The following is a 20792-nucleotide window of genomic DNA, read 5'->3' as shown; positions in this document are numbered from 1 at the left end:
GCCTGTCAGACTTGGCCCATCACTGCAGAAGCACCTGGCTCTGCCAGGAAGAGCATATGCAGACCTCTGGAGGAGCACCGCTGTGTTTTGCTCCACCTTCGTTACTATCCTCAGAGGAGGAGCCCGTGGACACAGGCACCATCCACCTCGCTCCTCATCCCAAGAATGAGGACACAGATGGAGAAAAGGGGATTGCTTTATTGTGGTAGAAACAGCAACTGTGTTGTCAGTTGCACAGCAAACCGCCTGCTCTGACAGTCGTTTGGTGCAGGGACGTGTGAGGCAGCTCCTGTGGCTGGCAGACTTTTGGGTTGGAAATCAAAGTTAGTAACGAATGGACAGTTAACAAAGTATGGAGAGAGGGAAGTCTGGCAGACAAGGTGGGGAGAGAAGCAACTCATCCCTCAGTTGTATTCCCGGTTCTGGTGGTAGGTCAGCACCACTGTTGGTTCTTCTGCTACCTCAAGAATGTGCTACCACTCCTCAGAGGCAGCTTTGATTTTTAGGTGTGTATTGGGTCTGGCTGAGATGGAGTTAATAGTCCCCATAGCAGCCCTCATAGAACTGTGCTCTGCATCAGTAGCTAGAGAGGTGTTGATAACACACCAGTGTTTTGGCTACTGCTGAGCAGCACTGGCACAGCATCAAGGCTGTCTCCCCAACATTTTTGCCCCCTCCCTCAATGGGAGGCTGGGGCAGGGCAAGATCTTGGGAGGGGACATAACCAGGACAGCTGACCTAAACTAACGAAACAGATATTCCATACCATATGATGTCAGCCCAGATATAAAAGCTAAGTAAAGGGAGACGGAAGGGGAGGCATTTTTGTCTTCCGGAGCAACCACCACGCGTACTGAAGCCCTGCTTCCCAGGAAGTGGCCAGACATCGCCTGCTGATGGGAAGTAGAGAATAATATCATTTGTTTTTCTTTGCTTTCGCGCGCGACCTTTGCTTTCATTTTATTAAACTGTCCTTATCTTGACCCACGAGCCTTTTGTTATATTTTCTCCCCCCTGTCCAGCTAAGAAGGGGGAGTGATAGAGCGGCTTTGGTGGGCACCTGGCACCCAGCCAGGGTCAACCCACCACAGTCCTTTTTGGCGCCCAACGTGGGGCCCGCATTCTCCACCAAAAAGACTGTGATGGGTTGACCCTGGCTGGTTGCCAGGTGCCCACCAAAGCCGTTCTATCACTCCCCCTCCTCAACTGGACAGGGGAGAGAAAATATAACAAAGAGCTTGTGGGTCGAGATAAGGACAGGAGAGATATCACTCATCACTTACCGTCACGGGCAAAACAGACTCAACTTGGGGAAATTAACTCACTTTATTACAAATCAACCAGAGTAGGGTAATGAGAAATAAAACCAAATCTCAGAACACCTTCCCTCCACCCCTCCCTTCTTCCCGGGCACAACTTCACTCCCGGCTTCTCTACCAACCCCCCCCAGCGGCACAGGGGGACGGGGAATGGGGTTTACGGTCAGTTCATCACACGTTGTTTTCTGCCGCTTCATCCTCCTCAGGGGGAGGACTCATCACACTCTTCCCTGCTCCAACGTGGGGTCCCACCCACGGGAGACAGTCCTCCATGAACTTCTCCAGTGTGGGCCCTTCCCACGGGCTGCAGTTCTTCACAAACTGCTCCAGCATGGGTCCTTTCCACGGTGTGCAGTCCTTCAGGAGCACACTCCTCCAGCGTGGGTCCCCCACGGGGTCACAAGTCCTGCCAGAAAACCTGCTCCGTGGGCTCCTCTCTCCACAGATCCGCAGGTCCTGCCAGGAACCTGCTCCAGCGCAGGGTTCCCACGGGGTCACAGCCTCCTTCGGGAAACCCACCTGCTCCGGCGTGGGGTCCTCCACGGGCTACAGGTGGAGATCTGCTCCACCGTGGACCTCCATGGACTGCAGGGGGACAGCCTGCCTCACCATGGTCTTCGCCACGGGCCGCAGGGGAATCTCTGCTCCGGCGCCTGGAGCATCTCCTCCCCCTCCTTCTTCACTGACCTTGGTGTCCGCAGGGTTGTTTCTCTTACATGTTCTCACTCCTCTCTCCAGCTGCCGAATCTGCCTGTCCCAACTTTTTTCCTTCTTAAAAATGTTATCACAGAGGCGTTACCGCTATCGCTGATTGGCTCGGCCTTGGCCGGCGGCAGGTCCGTCTTAGAGCCGGCTGGTATTGGCTCTCTCTCGAACACAGGGGAAACTTCCAGCAACTTCTTACAGAAGCCACCCCTGTAACCTCCCCCGCTACCAAAACCTTGCCACACAAAACCAATACATGGTGCTGCTTGTCCCAGATGTCATAATTCCTCTCAGTGGGAGTGAGCTGCCTAGAGAAAAAGACATAGGGTCACGGCTCCTGCTTTGGGCCAGGTTGTCCCAGAATATGGCCCTGATGGCCCAGAGCCATCTGCTTCCACAACAAAATGCCAGCCAAGGCCTGGGCAGGACTGTGAGGCAGGCTGTTGTCAGTGCCTGTTTCAGCTCCTCAGAAGCTGCGTGTGCTTCTTATACCCATAGAAAGTGAGGCCCCTTCCAAGTAGGTGCTGTTATAGGAGTGATGACACTGGAAAACCCTGTCATGAATCATCAGAAGTTGGCAAATTCTAAGAAACTCTGCACTCCCTGCATGCTAGAAGGGAATGAGCAGAAAACTGCTTTCTGAACCAGATACAGACACTATGAGGGTCTTGTGATACCATTTGGTCTCTTCTATGCTCTGACAGCCTTCCATCGTTTTGTAAATGATGTGCTGCACGGCCTGCTTGATAACTGTGTAGTGGTATTCTCGGCATCTTCATGTTCTCCAGTGCTCAACAGGCACACAGACTATGCCAGGGAAGTCCCGAATCACTTGCAGCAGTGGCGGCTCCATGTCAAACCCCAGAGATTTGCTCTTTTTCAACAGCACAGGGTGGAGTTCCTGGGGTACCTGGTGGACCCCAGCCGCTGGCGTGTGGATCCCAGGTCGGTTGAAGCCACCCTAAGCTGGCAGGCTCCTGTGAAGGGCCAGACACCCCCATCCTTCTTTTTGACAAAAAATATGGAGCACTGGCAGTGGAGGTAGAGGGGCAGATCAACCCACGTACCAGATTGTCCTTGAGATGCTCCTTGAGGGCTGCTGATCTGGAGCATAACAAAGCCTAGATGCTCCCAAAAGGGACCAAAGGATTTGGTGGGCAGGGGGTCAGTATGGGTGCAGAGGAGGTTAGAGAAGCCTACGGATCCACCTCTGCATACTGATCACAGCTCCCTACAGGATTTGGGGTCAAAACAGAAACTGCAGGGTAGCCATGGGGTCAAGTCTTATGACACGTAGCTGCAAGGAGGCTGTGGGGACAAGCCCTGGCTTAGTCTGAGCGCCAGGCTCCATGGTACTGAGCTCGGGGCCTGAGAAGGCCTGAGCTAACTGCCAGCGAGCAGCAAGAGCAAGATTCTTCCACAACAGAGAACAAGCCAGGAGCCAAAGATGGCCACAACGAAGGCTGGGCAATGATCTCACTGAGAAGGTGTAGTCCCTCAACCCACGCATGAAAACAAGGTTTTAGGTTTACAGAAGAAAGAAACATTTTGTTTCAGAAGTGCAAGCACTCAGTCAGTTCCTTGTTTTATGCCAGCGTAGCTTTATTTCCTCTCTACTTCCTCTCCTCCTTTTTGGAAATCCAACAAGAACCTTGATTATGCAAGGAGAATGCACGATGTCCTTGTTAGTGACGAGCCACCTGTCAATGAAATGGAAGCAGCTCCATCATGAGAAGACAAGAAGTGACCCCCCATATTTTATAAGTCAGCATGTTCTAGGGGATATCAAGTACATTTTGTTGTGCTGTCTCTAGACCAACACAATACAAGAAAACAAGGCTGACCAGTGCTGAGTTTCCAAAATGGCAGGGTTTTAAAGCAATAATTACTTGTACCTGTTTTGAACCCGTTTTAGAATTCCATACTCTGTGTGGGTATATCTTTCCTCCTTTCTCCTTTATTTAAATAAAAAATTATTTAAGAGAGTTTTATTTAAATCAAATTGCAAATGCCTTGTGCAATCTGCTGTCAGAAGGAATATTAAGTATTGGACTAGTACAATTAAATACATTGTCGTTAGCCTACAAGAAATGAAGGTTTTAAATTCATATCCCACCAGTGTGGTGTGAAGGGTGATGCAACAAGAAGAAAATGATTGCAAGGAGGAATTCATGTCCTGTCCTCTCCTTCCCATATTTGCACATCCTTTTACCTTCAGTTACAACCCAGATATATAAAAAGAAGCCAAATAAAGAAGCTGTTTAAAGCATAATTAGAAAAATAAGGGCAGTGTATGTACAGGGATACTAGGTGTGAACAAAGGCAGGCAAGGAGAGAGATGATTAGGCTTTAAAGGTTCCTCACTTACCAATACTATGGGCTGCAAAGTGGAAACCCACAGTTTCCCTTTTTCAATTTAATACCTGTAGTTAATAAGATAAGCCACAAACAAAAAATTTCATATGCATAATTTTTATACACTCTTTTTCAAATTATACAAAGAAATTGGAAACCAGCATTTTCAGGATTAAACCAGCCTGCTAATGCTGCTTTTTTTTCCTCTCCCCACCCCCTTCATTACTATTTTTTTTACAATTTTACACTCTATAAAAAATTTATAGATTTTAACATTTACATGGAGTCTATAAAAACCTCATGCTACATTATCACATTGCTAAACTTTATTCTTTTTTATTATGGCTTTATTATTCTCTCTCATGGATGAAATGGCTGATATTTTATTTTTAATTGTAATTTATTATACAGTTAATATCACAGGGGTATTTTTAATGAAACAATAACTGTAGAATACTGAAAAAATATAGTATTATGAAAGGGGTATATTCAATAGCATGAATGTTAACACAAATAGTAGAGAAGGAAATAGACACTTTAATTATAGTTACCTTTATCTGCTTTTATGGTGAAAGTAGCACATGTGACCCAAAAAGAAATAAATCAGAGGTTAGTCTCTATTGATTTATGGATGTGCAGTTCTTCAGTGCTGGGTTGTTTTATGGCTAAGATTAACTGAGTTGATTCCAGGTTTCTGCACTGTTAGTCACATGGGAAGACCAACAAGTTTGACCTCATGAACTCTGAGACAAACCTATTAACATTATGGTATCTTTATGAGTCTAATTCCTGTGCACTGAAAGAGAAGGAAAATATAACGATTGAGAAAAAGAAAATAGAAATCATTTGGAGTTGTTTTACATGGAGAAAGGGAACAAGAGGTGCTCAGTTTTAAAACCCTTACATAAGATAATCAATCACTGGGAAATTAGCCTTCAAACAACCTACACTACAACTATAGGCACATACCATATTTTAATTTAATGAACTTTTCCCCTCACAATTATACACAGAACTGCACTGTACAGCAAGATTTGTAAAAGACAAAAATTGAGAAGCTCTCTTCGGTTATTCCCAGGCAAATGTGAAAAAAAAAAGCATAATTCTTGGTTGTGTCTCTTAAGTATTTACAAATGTGTAAAACAAATCACAGGAGCATCAGACCTTGTCTGATTTACTCTTTTTTAATTTTGATTCTGGCCTAGGATTAGCCCTGTAAACAAACCTAGAGCTGAACAAGGTGCTATGCGTAGTAACAAACCAACCTTGTAATGATTGATTGCAGGAAGAGATCCTGACCATCACCTCCTCTAGGAACACAGGACAAGAGGACAGAGAAATATGGTAGCATAAAACCTAGTAGGAATGTACCTCTCATTGGCACACCTCTTCTAGCACCTGGCACGTGAGGCAGACCATTTTCCTCTTTCATCTCCCTTTTAAAAAACCTTTTCTTAACAAGGTGAAACCCAAGAAGACTAATGTGGCAAAGGACTGCTCGGAGGAACCTGCTGGAGCCTAGCAGGGCATTTGGCCCTCCACCGAGGTGAGAGACGTCCAAGTGAGCTCCTACAGGAGCAGCGCAGCTGAAGGAAGATGCCTGCTGTTCTAGTGGGGGCTCATCAGTGGTCAGGGAGAATGAAGCCATCTTTGGTGCTAATGAAGGAAACAGCACTCAAATAAGCCAGGAAGAAATCCAGGTGCAACTCAATCCCCAGCTATCTCAGTTTCCCTTCAGTCAATCCTTTCTCTTACCTCTCACCGCCTGTCCGGATCCGGTCAGGATAGAGTTAGACTGCCAAGGAGCAGCAAGGGCCATTTGGTCACTGAGGGGCAGGGAGCCAGGAGCAGCATGGAATAACAAGGTGGGCATCCCACAGTATCCAGGCAAGGTGAGCAGAGCAGGCCTGGAGATGGCAGGATGCGTGAACTACCGAGCATAGCTGTTGCACAGCTGTGAACTTACCTCAACAGAAAGGGAACCAGAAGGTAGCCTTTGCTCTAGGCAAATGGCTGTATCAGCTGGGTGAATGAACCAGCTGTGTAGCTGTTGGTACCCAAGTTAATACAAAGAATGCAAATATACCAGCACGGCTCAGCCCACTGTAGAGTATAAAATAAAAACAACAAACAGGAAGAACTCTGAAGAGAGCTATGGGCTTGAGTGGCTTTCAACCCGCATATTCCTTCCCGGATGCTGGGAACACCCAGCATCATGATGGTGAATATATTATAGAGATTAGTAATGGAAATCACATCTGTATTGTGATTCAACTGCATATTACAGTTGTGATGCTCTCCTAAGTATGATTTGTACCTGTATTGTGATTTAAGTACATTGCTGTATGACTCTGATAGATCAAAGTCCCATGTAGCATAAGATAACTTAAAAAAACAATAGGCTTGGTGTTAAACATTAAATCCTTCATGCACTGAATATGTAAAAGAACCTGGTCAGAGAGTAGCATGTGCCCGGTGAGGAGAGGCTGAGGGAAGCAGGCTTGTTAATAGCAGCCTTCCAGGTCTTGTAAGGGGTTACTGAAAAGAAAGAGCAAGGCTCTTCACCCTGGTGCCTAGTAGGATGACCAGAGACATGTTATGCTGCTTTCTCCTGCATGATAACACTAGTTTAACATTAGCACTAGACTTCAGGTTCTACAGGCTTACTCCAGGGTAAAGACAAAAACATAAAGTGTTTTTCCTCACAGCACAGTTACATTGTGGGAACTCTTTTCCTTAGTGCTAAAATAACACTAAAAGTCAAAAATAGATTCAAAAAAGGGTTAGGCAAATAGGTCAATTTAAAAAGTGGTGGTCCAAATGCAGTCATTGCTCAGAAAGTCCATCAATAACTGGTGATTAGGAGCTGGAAACTGTATTAGACAACACACAAATAATACTAGACATAAACATTTGCTTTCAGGCACTGCTGAAAACAGAATATAAATCCAATCTAATCTTTGATCTGTATTCGGACCTCTTCTGTTCTTAGGCAGAACCTCTCTACTCCTACGTATCCCAAACCATGGAAAAATGGATCAAGAAGACACTCAAAGAACACACGCAGTGCTTAAAGGACATGAAAATAGACAGCTCCTTCCTGAGACTGTTCCTGTCCCAGGAAAAATCTATGCATTGTCATAAACAGCAATACACCGAGAGAATTCTGCTGAGATGGGATGTTTAATTCATCCAGTGCTAGTGTCTGCTTTAACAATACTTAAAGGAGAGGATGCTTTGTCACCTATTCCAGTAGCATCTAATTTTCTGCACAGAAGTATTCTTCTAACACTTCAGTGTGAATTCAAGACAGAAATTGACACTTTTAAATTAAGCTACCAATCTGTGATTTACTGTGAATAAAGTGAATAGTATTGCAAAACATCATCTATGAATTTTTGATCACTAAAACTGTATGAAAGTTCATGATAGGTGACGGGGCAAAATGCCCAGCTTGCGTTCCTGCTATATTTCATAAATAATCTGGGATGCTCAAGTCTCAAGATACTTTCTATATATACCAACCTCCTGTAGAGATCTGACCTTTTGAGTGAGAGAGGCCCAGTCCAGGCTGTCCCCCATAGTGATAAAAATGCTCACGTAAGTTTACTTTCTGCCTATATATTTTTAAAGGTAAGTCAGTTCCTAGAACTTGGGGGTTATGGGGTTATTAGTGAGACTACATTTCTAGAGACTGAAGCAGACTAGTTAGGATTAAATTTAGAATGTTCTCTGCAGTGAGTCAGAGCACTTGCTATTAATCTAACATGGAAGTCTAACCCTGCAGCTCTAACAAACTTCTGTATTTGACAAGGGAAAGAGATTTGGATTATGTACCTGTTTAACTAATATTAGGCAAAACAAACTCTGACTCCTGCAGGTGAACAGGTTCTCTAAAATATAATTTGAAAAAATATCAACTGTGGTCATCTCAAACAATGTACCTCAACAAGGATTGTAGAAGCAGATTTTTAAAAAATTAATAGACGGCAGTCCAGAAGGATTAGAGGACATGCATCAACCTGATAGGAATGATTAAGCATTAACTTTCCTTCCTTTAATGTGCAAAGAAGCCAGTACCTACATTTGTAGAAGATTCCATGATTTTTGTTTGGTTCCAAGCATTGAATATTTTCTCTGAAAGTAACTTAAAGCAAAATTCTGTAGCTGAGCAAAGGAGACTGTTTCATATGCTCCAGATCTTTCAGTTACCAAGAAATGATTCATTGTTCTGCCAATCCTTATAAAAGGTCAAGAGAAAGTGAATCCTGAGACCACTGTACACAGAAGAGCCGCGAATTTTGAAGAAGAAAGATCCATTTTGAAGAAGAAAGATCCATTTTGAAGAAGCAGATCCACTGGGCGCAAAGCAATCACAAAAAATATTAAAATAAATGGCTAATAAAAAGGATTAGAAAGATATGCAAAGGCCTGAGATAAAACACTCTGTGCCAGGATCTTCTTCAAACTGAGACTCAGGAGAAACCAAGACTTCTGCAGGTGATAATAACAAAGGCAGGATTTTCAGCAAGAAATGTGCTTTTCTCCAGAGTAGGTAGCTTCCTCCTTGAACCAGTCTCCTAAAAGGCATTTTTCTCAATCAGACTTAAAAAAGGACCTAACCACATTCGTTTCTTAAAGAACTAACTTGGAGTAACAGCAGTGAGTATAGATATATAAGAAATTACACATAATTTTCTTCACAGTAATAGGAATCAGAATTTATATACATGTGTATACATATATTTGACTTACTTTAATGAACTGGAGGAAGGCACAGCCTCTTCACCTAAATTCCAAGTAGATAAATATATTCTGATTTAACAGAAGATCTTTGTATGAACTCAGCTGGATACAGTAATATCGTTCATATCTTCATCTAGAACCTGATACAACATCACTTCGGGTTGCCAACCATGAAATAATTTTCATGTGCGAGAAACACTGTAAGTGCTTTGTGGTTGCTGAAGAGTGGTCCAGAAGCGAGGAAGAAACACTAAAACCAAGCTGTATTGTGCTGTGAGCAGCCATACCTCAAGTCCAGAGTCACACTGTGGTAAGTAGTGGTTATATTGGCATCGATACCTTGTGTTTGCTCTTTCTCGCTTTCTCTCTCCCCCCATGCAATACACTTACAGTTTGCTTTTATCAAATTTCTTTCCTCTATCTCTTTATTTCCTTATGGTACAAGAGGCACCTTCTTATTACAAAACACTCAGGAAGGTGTTCTCCTCATCTCAGACAGTTTCACCTTGGAATGGCTTGCATGCTCACCATGTGCAAGAAGAAAGGAGCAGAAGCTGCTGCCTATTGTGATTAATGCTTCATGTAATTGTATGTGGCATTGAGATGCTATTCTCTTACGAGCATGTGAAAGCCATATAGAAGAGTGAAAGAAAGATGAAATCTACAACACACTGGGATCTGTGAGACTTCTTCCAATGACCGTGGTATGAATGTGGAAAAAAGATCCCTGGTGCTCAGATACCAGTACACAGTCACTGCAATATTGCAGCTGCTTGGATGGAGGCTCCTCTGGGTAATAAGCAGATGATAAACAGGCAGGAAGATCAACTCCTTTTACAACTTAATTCGAATCTCCTCTCTCTTGCCTGCAGGATTCATCTAGCTTTCACCTTCCTTCTTTAGAACCCTTTTATATCAGATTCTCTCACCCAGGCAAAGAGCAAGGTCATTTACAATGGCAATAGAAAGTTGATTAGAACAAATAACAAAGGCTGTAGCTTCAGTGAGTTAAAAAAACTTTAAGAGCATTAAACAGACAAAACTCAGGCAGGATCTGAGTCTGAGAGACTCCCACAGTGGGTTTCAAGACAAGTGTTTCCTCTTCTACATGTTTCCTCCACCATAGTGATTCTAGGCTCAAAGTTCACCCTAGAACTGTGCTGTTAAGAATTAATGCACAAAAGGCCAAGCAATTCATTCCTAAGGTTCTTGCAAAATGGCAGGCTACACCATGCTCACGCCAGGCCTTTACAAGCTGAGCAAAGTAACTAAGTTCAGGTTTGAAACTCTCACCTCCTCAAAATATTCAAATTGCCCATTAGACTGTGCTTGGTGCTGGTCTTGGTGGACAGGGACAGGAAGGATAAAAACAGTTTTTCCCTTTTGCAGTGTTGTTTGCATTCCCCCAGTAACAGAATCCCTTTGCTAATTGCAAAGAATATTCCAACTCCTACAGAGGGAAAGAGCAGGAGAAATGGATGGAGGTGGGACTACAGCCAGAAAGTTATCCATAGACTTTCAGATGACATCTCATTTAAGCTGATGAAACTCACTTTCACATGAGTTGTGACATAACCATGGCAGAAGCTGACAAGTGTCAAAATCTTGCTGAACAAGTAAGATTTCAAGTCCTATCCCTCCGTACTGAAGAAGAGCCAGCAAATATTACACATTTATACTGCTTTTTCCCATGGCTCTAACTCCTCTCAGCAGCTTCATTGGCGCTCTATAAGCATGTCCAATTCATGCTTTCACTTAGAATAGCTGCTGATACTTAAACTGAACTTTTCATGGCTTTCCCATCGGGACACCTTTCTAAATATCACCCTATGTGGGGAATGAAGAGTTACTGGATGCTCTGCCATCAGGACTGGGCCTTCACAGGCCAGAACATCTCTCATTCCCTTTTTCCAATGCTCTCATCACACACCAGGGTCTTAATGAACAGACCAACAAGTGTGGACCTGGGCACAAAGCACAGATACTGGTAAGAAACATAGCTTTAGGTATCACTAGATCATGGTGTCCAGGTGCAAAGAGGGGGGTAATTTCCAGCAGCTTCTTCCCCCTTGCAGTCACATAATAAGCATACACATCACATAATAAGCATACACTGGGGAATATTGTGACCTCTTGCAACTAATCAGGTCCTACAGGCTATTTTTTTCCAGAATAGTGTCTACCTGATGCTGCTGCTTAGAGACGAATCACACCACAGGGTGGCTTCCTCGTAGCCACTCTCTGTGCCTGCAGCTGTGGCCATGGCTAGTGTCTCCTGACAGCTCTCATCCCCCCACTCTGACCAGATGCTATGACAGCCACTAGGTCTGCAAACTTAATGTGGCTGAGGGAGTGGGGGAGACAGTCTCAGAAAGCAGAACTATCATGACCTGGAAGGACTGCAGTCATTATTTCTCGTGAGGTAACAAGTGTTACACAAGCATCCACGTCATGCCTTTTCCTCTGTCCATGCCCTGCTCCTCATGTGAAGGTGAAAGTTGCCTTCTGCTCAGTCACCTTTTCCCAAGAAAGGTTTCTCCATGTGTCTAACCATGGTCTGACAGCTACCCAAAACCAGGCACAGCCTTCCTCATGACAGGCTCCAGCATGGATTGTCAGACTTACCAAGGAGTGGAGCATCTCAGGACCATAGAATGAGATGAGGTGGGCCTGTCCATTTGCTCTGTCAGAGCAGGCTCAGGAGACGTGCACAAATGGCAAATGGGACAGAAGTTTGGGAACTTTTTTGCTAATGAACCTCCCTTTGCTCCTGCATGGATTTCCTCCTGGAACTCTCTCACTTGCCGCCTTCCAGATGTATGACCTCTTGGGATTGTACATATGGGTGAGCTGTACCCACAGCAGCCCTCTGCTGCTATTTCCAGGCTTGGGGGTGGGGGGAGATAACCCACGCTGGCCATGTGTTCTGGTTTTGGATGGGATAGAGTTAATTTTCTTCCAGCCAAAACCAGGACACCATGGTAGAATAGCATGCTGTTCCTTTTCTGGATCTGTACTACATTGTCTGCTCAACGGAGTGGACAATCCACTGCCAGTCTCAAAATTCACACGCATCTTTAGAGTGGATGCTAATGCATTTCACATTTCTCCTCAAAGTAAGGCAATGAACTAAGATCAAGGGGCCATTAGTACTGGGTCCCTTGCAGAGCAAAAGTAAGATGATTGTCCCCTTCTGCTTACATTGTTTGTGCTGCAGTCCTTTTTCCTGGTAATTCCTCTTCACCCTCCAGCTACTTGATAGAGCAAGCACTCCCTCGAGGAGTCAAGCCAAGGTCCACAGTGCAGAAAGGTGTGCAATATACAGTGAGCAGGGACAGTACAAAGGAAGCCTCCCTGGCAAGGGAGGGCTCTGCAACACACAGCAAATATCTTCCTGAGGGGAAAATTTGCTTGTGGGGTTGATGGAGTGTTCTACGGAGCAGGCCTAACTGAGGAAAAAAAAGTTCTCCAGCCTATGACTGTCTCACACGTGTCTGGGGACTTTTGAAAAGGAGGAGAAATGGTGGAGTGGAGGATAGAGGGAATATCATAAGGCTGAAGTAAATGAGTTCTGAATCAGTAAGGCGTGGTGGCAAAGGAGGGAGAGCATTTGAGAGACCTGATAAAGGAATTCACAGCTCCATAAACCCCATATTAATGCTTTTTCACACACTGGTGCCATCTGCACATGTGCAGCACCCTGAAAAATGATAGTCATGTTATCTTCATGCCTGGTGAAGGAGTTTCCCCAAGGCTTTGCAGAAAGTACAGAGGGCACAACAGATTGCACGTGTAAGGATGTGGTAAGGCTTGTTGGCAATTAGCTTGTCCTTGCAGCCAACAAGCTGAAGGTAAGTCTTAGGTTCTGCCAGGCAGGAGTTCAGGGCCTCACTGAGACCCCTGAACACCCTCTGACAGTGGCTACACATCCCAGGGGGTCAGGCAACCTCAGTGCCATGTTGCAAAATGGTAGCCAAATATTGAAAGTGTCGGTGTCCCCCAAGGGACAGAATAGCAGTTAGTTCCTGCAGGAAGACATCATGGGCACTGTGAATGGGTCACATCACTGCCTCTAAGGCGTCTCATATCCCCTCTCTGTCTGCTGCTGCCCTGCTGGATCATGTAGCAGCATTCTTTCCTACTAGACATCCTGCAAAGAGCACATCCATCTGCAGAGCATGCTGCCACCCCCACAGCTTGCACGTGATGAAGGCAAGTAAGGAAGGCTAGTACACTAGATAGGTCTATATCGCATAAGGAAAAGTGATGAGAGAGGATTGCTCTTGAAGTTTTGGTACGTTCCCACCTACTTTACAGTACAGACAGGGCCTGGGACCATAAAGGCCCCGAGATGTGGGCAGCACAGGCTCACACCAGTCTGCTCACTCATACAAGTAACAAAACACATAGATGATCCATCTGGGACAGAATGATCCATCTAGGGCTGCTCAACCTACCTGCAGTAAATAGTTTATCCAGTGGCTTATCTGCAGCCACCAAAGGCAACAGAAATCTCTCCATTATTTATTGTTAGCACCTCATGATTTGACATTTAATTTAAGTCTTCCAGTGTGTCTTGCCCATCAGCTTTAGCATTATAAATAGGGAAGCACTTTCTTTCCCATTTAAGAACTAGCCATAAGGATTCAGATCTGCTTACTGAACCTTTTTGCAAAGCTTGCTGTTGTGTCCCAAAGTTGGAGCGACTCAGGTTCGTGGATTTCCTTTGTCAGAATTAAGGTGAAATGACACCAGGGGAGTTCAAACAACAATCAACATTTATTCAGCCAAGCTAACTTTGCCCAAGTATAAGTGAACTTATCAATATGAACCTTGCATCATGTCATTAAGCTGCTGTTTGAAAAGAAAAGGGTGGTGCAGAAAAATAAGTGGAAAAAGGAACATGAAACTGTGTCAGAAGGAGAGCCCTCCCATTGAGTCACAAGGTTCAGAGCAGACCTCCTTGCTTTCTGGACTCCTTCTCAAAGAGGAGCCCAGGGCAGCTGGACCTACTCCTAGTCCCAGACTTGGTCAACAGTTTATGTTTAAAAGGATGAGGCGTAGGGACTGTGGAAAAGAGAGAAGAAAAAGAGAGAGAGAAAGAAAGAAGGAGAGAAGAAAAGGGTTTCACCAGTCCTGGGTCCAGCGTTGGTTCATCCAGCCTAGAGTTCCAGTTCCGGAGGGCAAACACCAGGAACTCATCCTCCCTTCTTTTATAGTTCAGGAGTGTTAGTCAGTGGTCTCGACACGCTCAGTTCACATTCCCAGGGTTCTCTGGAATCAGTCAGCGGGCTTGGGGGCAGTCACTGGGGAGTTGCCTCTCTTTCCCTTCTGGCATGACTGCTTAAGATAGAAGCGCAGTCCCATCCTCCATGGGGGCCTCTCCTCCAGCCACATTTTCCTGCTGACACAACTCCAGCGCTTTTACAGAGGCCATCTTCTCCACCAAAGTTCTTTAACGAATGTTTGAAACATTGACTATGATTTGTCAGACCATCATACTTGCATTATGGTGTTGTAAATGGGTGATGTTCAGAAGGTCACAGGAACCTCTGTTATGAGGAGAGCTACCTAACTGCTGAAGGCACCATTGCTTCAAGGTATCTATCCATGTCCAGCCTTCATGGGCAGACATGTTTCCCTAAATACTGTAGAGAAGAGGAAGTAATTTCTTTTGTTTACAGTTGGAAACTTCTTTACAAACAGCTTTTTTTGAGAAAATTTATTTTCCTTCTGTTATGAAAGCTTCCACGGCACTTGGAATACCAGGCATTTTGACACAGAGGGCAGTCAGCTTGGCCACAGACAATATGCCCTTGGCAAATCTGTGTTGAGTATTGCCGATTGCTTTCTTGTCCTTCAGATGCTTAGGTACGGATGCCAAGAGGACATGCTCCATGATCTTTCAAGGGAGGGCTTTCACTGAGTGCTTTTCTCACTGTACTTCCTCCTTACTCATGCTGCTGTAATTGTCTACCCTTTACAATATTTCAGATGCTGTATTACATTTATTTGTAATAATGACAGTAAGCAGACTCACCAGCTTCAATCAAATAGCACTCAGGCTCCAGCATAACAGTGTAAGCCATATAAAAACATAGCCTGCATTCTCAAAACAGAAAAGACTAATGCCAAATCCCAACATCCTTCAGATGCAAAAACTTACCAAGAAACATAAAATAAGAGGTTTCTCCTCATTGAAACAGGCTGTTAGGGCCTAGAAGAGCCTAAAAGAACCAGCCACTCTTACTGCCGTTCCAAGGAAACCTCTCGGTCCTTTGTAAGCATGGCATGAAACTATCCATGTATCTTGCAGCTGGAGCTGAGAAGTAAATCAGGCCATCTGGTCTTCAGACCCCTTGCCCATGTAACAGATTGGCCACTTTGTCATTAATTGCTTTTCAAAGCACCCATAAAAGCACTTCCAGCACTTACGCTTTCATAGATACTCACTTGTATTAGCATTTGAAACCTCTTTATCTACATTAAATGTTTATACTATGCTTATTACCATAGTGCCTGAGTAGCATAATATATGTAGCCTCAGAAATCTCCTGGGAACAGGAAAATAGTATTACCTTCAACTTATAGGCAAGGAGAGTTTCATATGTTTTAAGCTTTCTCTGCTCAGCTTTTGTCTTCTGACAAGACTTGCCCTTTCATTTCTGAAAACAGGACTTTGTTTTGGTCCCTTGGACCCTGCAATGCTGACCACAGACACACGATTAGAGTGCACTGCTTGGATGCAGCAGCTGCAGCATGGGAGATAAGGAAGAGAGCTTACAACCCACACAGCAGAGACCACCACTGAACTCACGTCCTCTGTCTCAGACTATAGAGGATGGGCATCACAGCCTCCTTTTCTGCCAGCTGCTTCTACGTGGAACTGGACCCACCAGGGCTGCCCTAGAAGCATCTGCTGGATCAGGTTCCCTGGCTGAAGGAGCAGGACCCCTGAGGGACCTGAGCCATTCTGAACTGCTCAGCACTCCCCCCCGGAGCACATACTGTGCCATGGGCTTATCCATGTGGCGCCCATGAACTAGAAAAGGTTCCTATGCTTATATATGCTTACTTAATGTTTGTAGATGGTGTATTTTGAAATGGCTTTATAAAGCCAGCAATTGTGATTACATTTGAATAGCAGTGGGAGCTTAGTGTTGGTAAAATTAGCACTTTGACTATTATTTCCATTTCTTCACATTTTATTTTTGTTTTCACCACATTTCTTTCAGAAAAAAAGCACCTTCTATTCTCTTAAGGGTGTGGTACAACCAATTAGTGGCATATATACTTGGTCTATTGCCTTCATGAATCTGCTACCTAGGTTCCAGAAAGACTTAGAATTTTCCCTCATGTCTATACATCTTGAAGACCGCATGAACTGATTAATACTCTTTTCCTTCCTACAGTCTAGAATAGTCTGTATTCCTGTATTCTGAGGTTTTTTTCACATAACCATACATGGGAAGACTGCAACCTCAAGATCAAACAGAACCTTTACTCAGCAGATGACACAGTTTTACCACTCATCTATGTGTTTCTTTTACAGAATAATATGTAAGGGAACAATTTGTCTTTATCTCCATTTTCAGGCTTAAAAAAATAAAAGACCACGCTGCTGACATTTATTTGTCAGCTGAAGTACCTTTCCATGCTTTGGAAAATAAGACTTTTAGCCCTAAGGAAAGGATCCTTCAGTGCAGGAAAAATGGCTTGTGTTAAATGTCTTTGGGATAAAAAATTACTTCACGAAGCACATTAAGCACTGACTATTCCATGACATCTTTCAAGTACCACTCTCCTTGCAGCAGAAACTAACAAACAAACAGCCTTGAGAATGATGCCCAGGCTCCCATTTCAGTGTCTCAAAAGCATGTGATGGCTCAGGATGGGAAATTAAAGGATCAGCGGGAAACCCAATGAAATATTGAAGACTTCGTTGGAGACAGAGAACAAATGGGAACATGACTCCATGGCTGAGTGGTGCTTCTACTCCTGGTTCCTATGGTGCTGCTCTCAAAGGGTTGAGTCCTGGTCTGGGTGAATCCTCTGAGCTTGAGCATTCAAGGCAACACTGCTCCCTCTCTTGCAGAGTCTGTTTTGAGCAGGGCCTCATCTGATATGTTTGGACTATGGAGCAAAATCCTGGCATAGCCTACAACATCAAGACTGACTATGCTCACCAGCATAATATTAAGGTCAAAAGCAGAGGTGCCAGTGTGAGGTAGGATCCAGCTGGGGGAGAGCTTTGAGGAGTACAGGCTGGAGTTCAGATGTGTGAAGTGGACATCTGGTAAGATTTTGCCATCTATCTCCATTCAAGGTCTAAACTTAGTCTTCTCAGGCCACTTATTCAAAGGCTTTGTTTCTGGATTTCTAGCTGGAAAATCCATGGAATTTTAGCCAATATTATGAGTATGCAGTGCATACAGATGTTACACATGTCTATAGTTCTCTTTTTAATAGCACACAAAATTAAAGTATCCATAACTGGAATTTTCTTCCCCCCAAAAGCCACCAGTGCAACTTTGTGATTTGTTTCATCTGTAAAGCAGGGATAATGAAGTCTTGCTTTTGACAGATGAAAATGATAATAAAAATCGAAATGAGACCCACTTAGCCTAAACCTGAACAAGGCTGACATATGGAAAAATCAGACTTACCTGTAAACTCCTTTCTGACCTTGGTTGTAAAGTTTCTGGCTCAATCACTTCCCACTCTTTTCCTAGCTATAGTAAATTTCACTCATAGGAAGGCTGGCAAGTTAAGGAAGTGATTCTTCCCTCTACCACACACTCATGAGTACTCATCTTTACCTTATAAAGACAGATAACAAACCTGCATTAGTTAATGTATATTCTAAAAAGAGCTCTAGAAGTTCTTGAGAAGCATTATTATTTATTTCTGAGGGCAAGTGTTTTGCTATATGACTAGAGATACACTAGACACATACCTAAATAAAGTTAGAAGGTAAAATTTTTTAGGTATCAGAAGTGTCCCCACAAGCCCGTGATTTTCTAAGCTATCAGTAGTTCTTTGGCTACTTACATCCTAAAGGTAGGGTTTTAACTGTGCTTTTTAGATCTGAAATAATGAGGGATATAAAGAAGATGGAGAATCACCTCAGAGGTGCACAGAGAAAGAACAACAAACATAAGTTGCAGAATTCTGCCCAGTATTTGGCAATCTCCAGGGTGTTTAATCTCCATCCTTGGAGGTACTTAGAACTCAGCCAAGTGTGTCTGTGAGCTAAGTCCCTGACTGGACCGTATGATCTCCAGAGTTTCCTTCCAACCTAAATTTTTGTGTGATTCTATGATTATGACTGCATAAAGACTTCTTTCACATTCACATGAATCATGTGATGTCACTTTGTGAGCTCATATCAGTCCCTTGATGTCATAATATCGGTCTTGTGGGGTTCATTTCTGTTCCTATTTTATACTATGTCAATCCTGACAGAGATTGAAAATTTTTAAATCAGAACATTGTGTTTGCTGACCTACTTTAAGCATGACCATGGTCATATGTTAAATGCTTATTACATTATTTGCTTTTTTTGGGAAAGCTTACCTAATACAGCTTGATAACAAGATTCCTAATTTTTCACAGCAAATGTAGCTTTATAGCTAATAAAACTACTGCCACCTGTATTATGGAGAGTTTCAATGTGTTTGACTTATCTAGATGGCCTCTTATTCAAGTGGAGTTACTTTGGAAGTGTCTTGGAATATGTGTATCGGTTATATGCGGCTTATATGTATTTCTTCTTGGGTGAAATGAAAAATTTAATTATATGAAAAAAATGCAAATTGCTGCCAACTGTGTTAACTGTGAGAGAGTTGCATTATCTTCTAACATAAATTGTCAGTGAATTGAAGAAAAGACGTTTTGGAAGCTGATCTGATTACTGTCAGGGAAAGTGCTCAAACTCAATTGTTGGCAAATGTCCAGTACCCATCACTGAACGATCATCACCTCATCATTCAGCCTTCTCAACTGACATGCAAAACAACATCCAAATATTCATTGCACATCTGTGCTGGACAGATTATGCATTAGCAATTCAAATCAATTCAATGTACAGGCAGTTTCTGTAAAGGCGTCTGTTTGGGTGAGATGCCTTGTTGTCTGGGATGGATAATAAGGCAACTCTGTCTAATCTTGGAGAACAATCAACCCATCTTGAGAAGGTGACTGACTACGTATGCTCTTGCCCTGACAGCACTAGAACAATGGCCCCATAATGCACTTGACTCAGCTGGTAATAAAATCTACTTTTGATTAGCAGCCATGGCTTGTGTCAATCACTGCATGATGTACCATTGTCCTCTGGTCTTGAACACAGTTTATTTACAGGGAAACAAAAGCTTTTTGGATATGGCTGCTGCCCAGAGATTGCAAAATAGATTGAGCTGTCAGCCTCACACACTAGATGAAGATTAATGAGTTGTGCAGACAATAAATATGAAGCAATGACCATAAATATGCTAATAGGTATTATCCATATACACTATAATTGCTACAAAAATTAAAAAGTAGTGTGAAGGAAATAGGTCACAGGGTGACAGATAGATAATCTTGGATGCTGAAGATCTTTGGTTCAGTCAGATTCTCTACAGGTTTATTTCCTTCAATTAGACCCTTCAAAAGAGTAATTGTTTAAAAGCTGTTTGAATAATCTCTTTTGAAACAGAGGTTTATGGGAAAATGTTTATGAAAAAGTGACTTCAGTGAACATGTTATTGGAATGAAAAAGGTGACTACCAAAAACAGGCTACGCAGAGATTAATGTCCGTGATCAGCTGCCCAGCTCCACTATGAGGAAAATATCTCTAAGTAAGTGGCACACTAGTGAGGACTTCAAGGAAAACATACCCAAGAGACACAGCAGTTTGTATCCACAGGCACAAGTGAGTAGGGTCATTCCTGACCAAAATATAGAAGAGTTGCACGCACATCTGGTTGTGTTGGTTTGTTTGGTGTTTTCAGCTTAGCACGCTTTTTTTCTTCTTCTTTTTTTTTTTTTTTTTTAAACTGAAGAAAGGAAGGATGCCCACGACTCAAATTTTCAGAGTACTTCCAATCAAGCCTCTGGTTTTCCAGTTCCTTTCAAAGAGCACACAGTCTAGACAGTGCATGATTTTTGACACTTAAGGATTTCATTTGAACCTGAAACTCAGAGAGTTAAACATCAAACTATGTTAGCTACATGTATAAATGCTTCAGCACCTAAGGCTACTGAAACTGTAGTGACACTGAAAATAAAGGCAGTCATACTCTTGGTATTCATGGCTTTGACTCTCTGTTCTCTGAGGTTTAGAAGTGCCACTGGGTGATTTTCAGGTCAGCTCACACCACCCATCTCTTCTCCTCAAATTTTTAGCTTCTGGAGCAGGGAAATTACTCAGATACTCTCCCAGATCCAATTTAGTGTTATAATGTCAGACTTGGTGATACAAATGAGTTATTTTCTCTTTCCTTCCATACTTTAACTAGAGGTTGCATCAGTTTGGCTCTTAATTTATCACTGCCTGGATTTTTGGCAAACAGTCCACAAAGACTTACAACTGCCTTAGTGCTTCTGTGCCAGGCTCCCTGCAAACTCAGATGGACATCAACTACACCTGCCTAACATCTTGGAAGTCACATTTTCTAACCAGA

This window comes from Aquila chrysaetos, chromosome 4 (assembly GCF_900496995.4).
Source record: "Aquila chrysaetos chrysaetos chromosome 4, bAquChr1.4, whole genome shotgun sequence".
In the NCBI taxonomy this organism is placed as follows: domain Eukaryota; kingdom Metazoa; phylum Chordata; class Aves; order Accipitriformes; family Accipitridae; genus Aquila; species Aquila chrysaetos.
The sequence above is the reverse complement of the archived record's forward strand: the minus strand, read 5'-3'. Positions refer to the sequence as shown.